We start from the raw sequence: 8492 nt of genomic DNA on the forward strand, positions 1-8492 counted from the left end.
CAAACTGTACTTTTACAGAGTGCCCTCCAAAATAACCCAAGGCATTATAAATACCCACCAGATATTTCAAGAGAAAACAGCCATGACAAAAATATAATACGAGGGAAATGCTATCTGAGAATATTTGAATAACTAACTCAGAACCCTATGTCTCTTACTAGCTATGGAACCTTGGGAAAGGCTTTGGGAAAGGCTGAAACAGCAACAAAACAACTAATTTGGTGAAAATCCCAGACACAGTGGACAATCTAGGAAACAAGAGGGTGTTCAATGGAGATCATAAAGTTAGTGGCATGTCCATTCTTACTGCAACAGAAACTAAATGTTAACCAAAAACAAAAACAGGAAACAGCAACCCCCCCCAAATCCCCAAAACAAACAAACAAACAAACAAAAAACAAAAATCAAACAGACAAGCAAACAAAACAATGGTCTCAGGCATTATATCTAAAATAATTACAGTATGATCACATGGCTTGAAAGGAGGTATCATTTATAACTAAAATCTAACAGTTTACAAGCTGCATTTTTGTGCAGGGTACTCTGAAGAAAGAAAACTATGTACAGTCATTTGTTTTAATTAATATAACTATTCGTTCCTGCAATACTGGGAAGGCAGAATATATCTGGCACAAAAATAACTCCCAAGAGTTACAAACTAGAAAAACAACACTTTTTTAAAAACGATTTTTACTTTTCTGGTAGAAATATAAAAACTGGCTTGTGTAGGAAAGTTTAAAATGAAAAGTCCAATTGTACAGGTGGCTTGAACACTTAAAGTTCTGTCCCTTAAACCAACAATCATCAACAGCAATGTTTAAAATATAAATATAAATAAATGGGCAGTGCCACCCAAGTAGCAGCACAGAGCAAGCAACTCACAGTAATGCTGCAGGCTGATCTCAGTGCAGAGGAGGGAACCTTTCTAGTATCCTGCAGTAGGACACACAGTGTCACTTCATGCTGCCACCTGTCCTCACAACTGCACCATCAGTGGTACCACAAATAACTGGTTTTAAAAGCACATGGGTAGGGGAGGCAGGAGTGCATGGCAGACAACTATGTGGTTTTCAAGTGCTTCATAAATCTCTGCTCTAACTTTAGCACCTGTTAATACAACTTTTCCAGAAATAAAAGTAAGGAGAACAATTTTGGAGTTGATAATTTGGAGTTAATCATTGATTAATCCAGGAAATAATTCTGGCTCAAAGTTCTTGGCTCCTGTGCACACCATTTTCCCAGAACTCAAAGCAATTGTACGTGGCTCTCTAATTCTCATGATGACTGCAGCAGACTGCTTGGGATTCTATTCAGAATTTCTTGCACGAAGTGCAATGGTCTTTAGGTCAAGTTTACAGCCAAAATTCACGGTGGATACGATATTTTGAAGCTGTGGTACAATCCCAGACCTCTCTGAGGCTGGTGTGGCAGGAGTGATAAGGGTCATAGGAGTCAATGGTGAAGGATACAAGGGGGTGGTGCCTGGCAATGGTGCCTTGGTCAGTTTGGGAATGGAAGAGTTGTGGGGTCTGGCCTCAGGCACTCTGTGTGGGCTGCTGAGATGTTGATTGCTGTACTGAGGCTGTGGCAGTTGCTACTGCCTGCTGTTGTTGTTGTTGCTGCTGCTGTTCCTGATGCTGCTATTGCTGCTGTCTTTGTTGCTCTTCCAAAATAGACTGTTAATGTTCTGAATGGGCTGTGGAGTAAATCCTGTGCCATAAGGCATCATAGGACTAAAGATGGGAATTCCAGGAGTCATGGAGCCCTGTGGGGAGGGCAAACCCTGAGCATAAGGTGAAAGGCTGTTGTTCTGGTCCATGATTCTCCCTTTTTTCTGTACTCAAATTTTCCCTAGAGCATCCTGTGAATATATCCTTAGACATTTCTTGAATGTTCTGGATTATCTTCATACACGATAAAATAGTGATGCTGGGCACTGCAGAGAAAATGACGCCACCACTGAAACTTAGCCAAACCACCAGCAGATACCTGCCACCAGCACCAGACTCGACCACACCAGACCTTATGATATTTTCTTATAAATTCCTTGGTTTGTGTCTCAAGATGAAGCTGAATATTTCTTTCCCTGCCACTGGCTGTCAAAAACTCATTGAAGTAGATGACAAATGTAAGCTTCGTACATTCTATGAGAAGTGCATGGCCACAGAAGTAGTTGCTGTTGCTCTTGGTGAAGAGTGGAAGGATTATGTGGTCCAGATCAGCAGTGGGGATGACAAACAAGGTTTTCCCATGAAGCAAGGTATTTTGATCCATGGCAAAGGGTGCCTGTTGTTGAGTAAGGGGCATTCTTGTTATAGACCAAGGAGAACTGGAAAGAGAAAGTGCAAGTCTGTTTGCAGATGCATTGTGGATGCTAATCTAAGTGTTCTCAACTTGGTTATTGTAAAGAAAGGAGCGAAGGATATTCCTAGACTGATAGATACTTCTGTTCCTCATCGGTTGAGACCTAAAAGAGCTAGTAGAATCCAAAAGCTTTTTAATCTCTCTAAAGAAGATGATGTCCGCCAATATGTTGTCAGAGAGCCTTTAAACAAAGAAGATAAGAAACCCAGGATCAAATCACCCAAGATTCAGCATCTTGTTATTCCATGTGTCCTGCAACACAAATGCCAACCTATTGCTCTGAAGAAACAACGCACTAAGAAAAACAAGGAGGAGGCTGCAGAATACACTAAACTTTTGGCCAAGAGAATGAAAAAAGCCAAAGAAAAGCACCAGGAACAGATTGCCAAGAGACGTAGGCTGTCCTCCCTGAGAGCTTCTAAATCTGAGTCCAGTCAAAAAAATAAGTCTTTAAGAGTAACAAATAAATAATGACCTTGGAAAAAATTCCTTGGTTTGTTGCCAGGTAAGAGAAAAATTTTATTTCACATTTATTGTTCATGGGTTGTTTTGATAACATTTTGAGGCTTCTAACACATTTCCTATTTTCTGCAGCAATTTATAACCATCAGAATGGCAGAATTCTTTGTTTCCTTAAATTCTCTAAATTATCTGCACCAGAATCACTCAAGAATATATTTCCAAATAATGATAACTAATGCCTATAAGCTATGTCTAGCTGTTGTTGCACAAAATATTGACATAAAGTTGGACTGTTTAACATTATCTGTGGTCGAACTTTCCACTGATATATTTTACAAATTGAGCATTATTATAAGTACTTACTGTGAAAGTAAACCTTTTCCTAACCTGCTCGTGCAAGTGGATAAAAAAAAAGCAATCTTTTAATTCAACTACTATCATAGGCCATACCTGACAATATACAAGGGAAAGTAATACCAGGCTGTAATGGTCCCTTTGACTGAGTTACTCTATTCACTGCTCTTAAATTTTTTAACATTCTCCACTTTCCCTAATTATTTTTTATAACAAATAAAGGGGAATTCCATGGGCTGGTAAACTCTTTTTATATGTTTAGCCTCCCGCAGAAATTGTACCAACTGGTAAGATGACTATGAATTTTCTTTAGATAAGGGATACTGATTTAACTACACAAGCTTGTCAGTCAACCATTTTAATGGTAGAGGGATAGGTATTTCAGCAGTTGCACTCCTTATATATTGGAAACTCAGTCCCTGGTATATTCTGGTTTTGGACAACTAACATAGCTTGGGGTTGTATTTTATGACATATATGAACACCTTCCTCAGGAAAATCTATCATTTTACCCTGTATTTTATGATGCTGTCTCTGGGACAGCAAAAATACCTGAATAACCCACTGTTGTAACAGGTTACTTCCCCATAATTGTATGAGTTTGTCCACCACATAAGTCCATAACTTTCCTACTTAACCTTCCAGTTTGATAAGTTTCATGTGATGGATGCATCACACACTTTGCTTTATCTATCATAATTTTCCATCTTCTACCTATTAATCATTGAAAGTTACTCTCCCATCCCACAGGACAAGTTATTCCATGGTTCTCGAGGGGGAATCACAAACCTAATGGGAAATGGGAATAAGAGAAAGAGAAGGGGACCATGCAGAAGCTTTTGTCATAGTCCGGTTAATGAGGAGAAAGGCTCAAGTTTTATAGCATACAGAGAAGGGTTAGGGAGTGATCAAAAGAGGCACAGTGAAGGACAAATGGCGGAAGATAATTGCAAGTTTGAAACTTTCAGTGATTTATCTAAGGGCCTTGGTGTCACTACTCCAGAATGCCAGGCGGCTTATCTCAAAGCCCCGGTCCTCCTCACAGCTCAAGGTGGAAGCTCGGGATAGCTCTGGAAGGCTGAAAACTCCTTTCACATTCCTTGATGTTTGTTTAGGGCCAGAATCTTGCTGATTCCCATGAAACAGCCTTGAGGAGAAAGGGGTGACTGGCTCTTAACAAAGAACTATATGGCTCTCAGCTGCGCACTGCAAAAGTGCCTGGGTTTTCTCAGCCTGGTCTCCAACATCTCCCCCTTTTTAACTTTATTAAAAACTGGGGGGTGGCTATGAAAAGAGGGTCAGTGAAGCACCTTGTCTTAGGCCAAGAGGCTTGCATCTGTGTTCAGCACCCAGTAACTAGGCCTTTCTAGGTCCTAGGTGGGCAAGGGCCCTATCTTAGGCTATGCGATCTGCAGTGGATTTGCAATATTACCATCATTGAGTCATCCTTGCAGCCAAAGGGGTGTGCACCTGACTCATGGCACCTCAATATTCCCGTAATAGGTTACTTCACAACTTATGGCCCTCAGCCACTATTAGGAGCCAGGGAGTCACCCTTCTAGTAATGGCATCTCCACAGCCTACAGAACCAAAAGGGCTCTGCGTCTGCAGTGAGGGTGGAGAACTGAAGGCCACCAGCTGCTCTCTCTGCATCAATGGAGGAGAGGTGTTCAGTGGAGTCTTGAGTGTCCACCTGATGGTAGTGGAATGCAACTGGCATTAAGGTAGCATCAATCTGAGATTTAACAAAACTGGTTAATCTGTTAAAAGCCCAAGGGCCAAATGACAAATGCAGCAGAATGCCCAAGAAAGGTCCCAGAATGGTGGGAAGCAAAGGTGAAAGACAAGGAGAGGTAGAAAACCAATTTTGATACCAGGATTCTTGCATCTCCCTATTACACATTCTTTCCTCCAAGCTAGTTCTGACCTTGTCTATACTATCTTGAACTAGGCCAGTCTTATCAGTGTAAAAACAACATTCCTCTTTGAGGGCTGCACAGAGTCCTCCTTCCTGCAGGAATACCAAATCAAGGCCTCTTCTATTCTGTAAAACTACTTTAGACAGGGAGACTAAGGAATCTTTTAAATTTTTCAGGACTCTTTGCATCTCTTGGATGTCTCTGTCCACTGCGTGGTTAAGCTGGGTGAGCTGTTCAGACTGTCATTGGGAGGAGATTAGGAGGGCAATTCCCTTTCCCGAACCTGCAGCACTCACACCAAGGATCACTGCTAAGGTTACTGCAGTAATGGGCTCTCTCTTAGAGTGGGGCAGTTTGGTGCCTTTATCCCAGAACTGGAGTAAATCTTCTGCAGGATGCATCATCAACTTTGGGAAAAGTTGAAGCAGGACACAGTAATCTCTGTTAGCTAAAAATGTCTGGGTGATCACATGAGTAGTAAGCCCAGTAGAACATGCCAAATAGGTACCATTGGATGCTCCAAGATATTGAAAAGTGGCCTTTACAATAATAGTCTGATGGCAAACCTCTAGCAAGGCCTGTGGGGGGAGCATGGAGGGCCCCAAAAGGCATGAGCCCACACCTGAAATCTGGCTCAGTGTGAATCCTTGGCCTCAGGATGCCAGCCAAGTTCATGGACATCATTGGATGCAATAACTGATCCAAGTACTGCTACTCCTTCATAGAAAGGAGGTTGAGGGGAAAACACATCCAACATTCCTCATATTGTATAGTATTGGCTGCATGTATGGCAGCAACTGAAGCATTTACTATGTCTAAAAGCAGTTCTGCTGAAGTGAGAGGTCCAGCAGGCAAAGTAGGCTGAAAGAGAGCAACGGGGGCAGGAGTGCCACTCTGAGGAGGACCAGCTACCTTATGAACAATGGGTATTATAGGGGCCACAGGATGGAGTATGGGATTTGGTCCTATGGCACTTCCTCTAAGGTTAGGGATGGTCTTAATTAACTGTATTTTGAATATCAACCCAAAATCTTTATGATCCTTATATAGGTGCAAACCCCAGGAGGGAGTTTATATGTTAATCCAATCATATTTTTCCCTGCCTCTGTGAACTCAATCACAAAGGGATCACACCAGCCCAAGGTATCCAGATTAGAGGAGGAACAGTTTTTCCCAGTGGGGAAATTCAGGCCATATTTGCCACCATCTTGGCCCCCTTTTGCTTTTGACTGTGATAAGGTACCATGATGAGGAGGGGTTTCAGTGCCCTTGCACTGCCGGACAGTTTGTAGTGCCTGTTCACAGGTGATGGAATATTGAAGTCTCAGGGTATGAGCATTAAGGCGATGCAGGTCATGAGCCGATTGAGCAGCTGCAAGAGGAGTGGTAGACAAGGCAGAAGCCACAATCTGGCTTGCCTGATCAACTGCATTGTTGCCTTCAGTTAATGGCCCAGGCAGACCATAATGAGCATGAATATGGAAAAATTGGAATTTTGAGCAAGAATAAATTTCTGAAGCTTAGCAAACAACAAAGAAGCATTGGTAGAGGGACGGATATATGGAACTGTCTCCAGAAGGGGAACAGAGGTAGCCACATTAGGCACTGTCTGTATTCAAATTAAAAGGAGTTTCAGGCAAGAGTTCAAATACTCTAACAATGGCTGCTAGCTCCACAAGCTGCTCTGAGGAGAAGCCTGTTACAAAGCGTGAGATCTTACCATTGATACTAAAAGCTGCAGTGCCCATGGAAGAGCCATCTGTAAAAACTAAAGCAGCTCCAACAATTGGGGTTGACTTTGTTCTCTTTGGAAAAACCACATGTGTCCTGCGTAGGAATTACACTAATTTGTCAGCAGGGTAATGATTGTCAATCACACCTTGAAAGGAGGGGCAATTAACTGCCCAATCATCACTGTGTTGAATTAACCATTGAACCTGAGCTGTATGGTAAGGAAGGACAATAATGTCAGGATCTTTACCAAAAAGCCTAAGAACAGCTTCCCTGCCAAGGCACAGAATATGTGCAACCAGCTGATGATATGTGGGCAATACTTTAGAAGGAGAAGCTGGCAAATATACCCAGAACAGAGGTTTAAGTTGCCACAAAGGCCTGTGGGAGAAAAGCGTGTAGGGATAACAAGAAACTGGAGTAGTAGATCTGGAAATACCCAATACTTTGTTCATTAATAGCCTGTTCGACCTTGGCCAGAGATACTTGTGCTTCCTGAGTCAGTGTGCATGGGGAGGATGGATCTGAGTCTCCACACAAAACATCAAACAAAGGCTTTAATTCTGTTGTAAGCTTCAAATAGGGGCGGAGCCAATTCATATCTCCTAACAAGCATTGAAAATCATTAAGATTCTGTAATGAATCTCTCCTTAAATGAACCTTTTGTGAGAGAATCCTATTAGGAAACAATTCAAAGCCCAAAAACAAGTGAGGAGGGTGGATCTGAATTTTCTTGGGAGAGACTTGAAGTCCCTGGCTCTGGAGAGCATTAATAAGTTTTAGACCAACAAAATATAGCTGATTTTTATCAGGCCCAGAAACAAGGATGTCATCCATATAATGAATAATGTAATAATCAGGGTAGGATCTCCTGAAGGGATCAACAACCTGAGCCACATACTTTTGGCAAAGCGTGGAACTATTGGCCATGCCTTGAGGGAGAACTATCCACTGAAATTGAGGAGAGGGCCCTACACAGTTAACTATGGGAAGGCTAAATGTGAAGCGTTTACAATCTTCAGGGTGGAGGGGTATAGAAAAGAAGCAATCTTTTAAGCCAATGACTAATTTGGCATATCCCTTGGGAATAGACACTGGAGAGGGAATACCAGGTTGTAAGGCCCCCATGGGAACCATGGTCTTATTAACTGCTCTGAGATCTTGCAGTAATCGCCATTTGCCATTTCGTTTTTGAATAACAAAAGTTGGGGTGTTCCAAGGTGAGGTAGGGGGTTCTATATGTCCTGCTACCAACTGTTCCTTCACTAACTCTATGGCTGCAGATAATTTTTTAGCAGGGAGGGACCATTGGTCAATCCAGACAGGGGAATCATTCTTCCAGGTAATCATATCTGCCTGTCATGCAGGAGGAGCAATGGTCCTCATGAAAAATGGGAATTATAACCTAAGCTGGCAGGATCCATTTTGGGAGAGGCAGCTATTGGCAGGCTTCCCCTACCTATTTTTTCCTAATCCCTTTCCAGGAAGATAGCCCTGGAAGAGCATTTGTTNAGCAACAACTTCATTGGGACTACACATAAAATCTTTTATTTGAGAGAGAATGTCTCTTCCCCAAAGATTAACAGGTAGGCCAGGAACAACGAAGGGCTGAATAGAGCCTGAATTTCCTTCACTATCTTCCCAAGTCAGCAACTGTGATCT

At 42.1% G+C, this 8492-nt stretch overlaps 2 pseudogenes; one reads left to right on the top strand and one right to left on the bottom strand.

The window, feature by feature from the left end:
• Positions 1 to 1015: 1015 nt before the first annotated feature.
• Positions 1016 to 1819, bottom strand: LOC110326678 (annotated as a pseudogene).
• Positions 1820 to 2064: 245 nt separating this feature from the next.
• Positions 2065 to 2835, top strand: LOC110326679 (annotated as a pseudogene).
• The last annotated feature ends 5657 nt before the right edge of the window (positions 2836 to 8492 follow it).

This window comes from Mus pahari, chromosome 9 (genome assembly GCF_900095145.1).
Source record: "Mus pahari chromosome 9, PAHARI_EIJ_v1.1, whole genome shotgun sequence".
In the NCBI taxonomy this organism is placed as follows: Eukaryota; Metazoa; Chordata; class Mammalia; order Rodentia; family Muridae; genus Mus; species Mus pahari.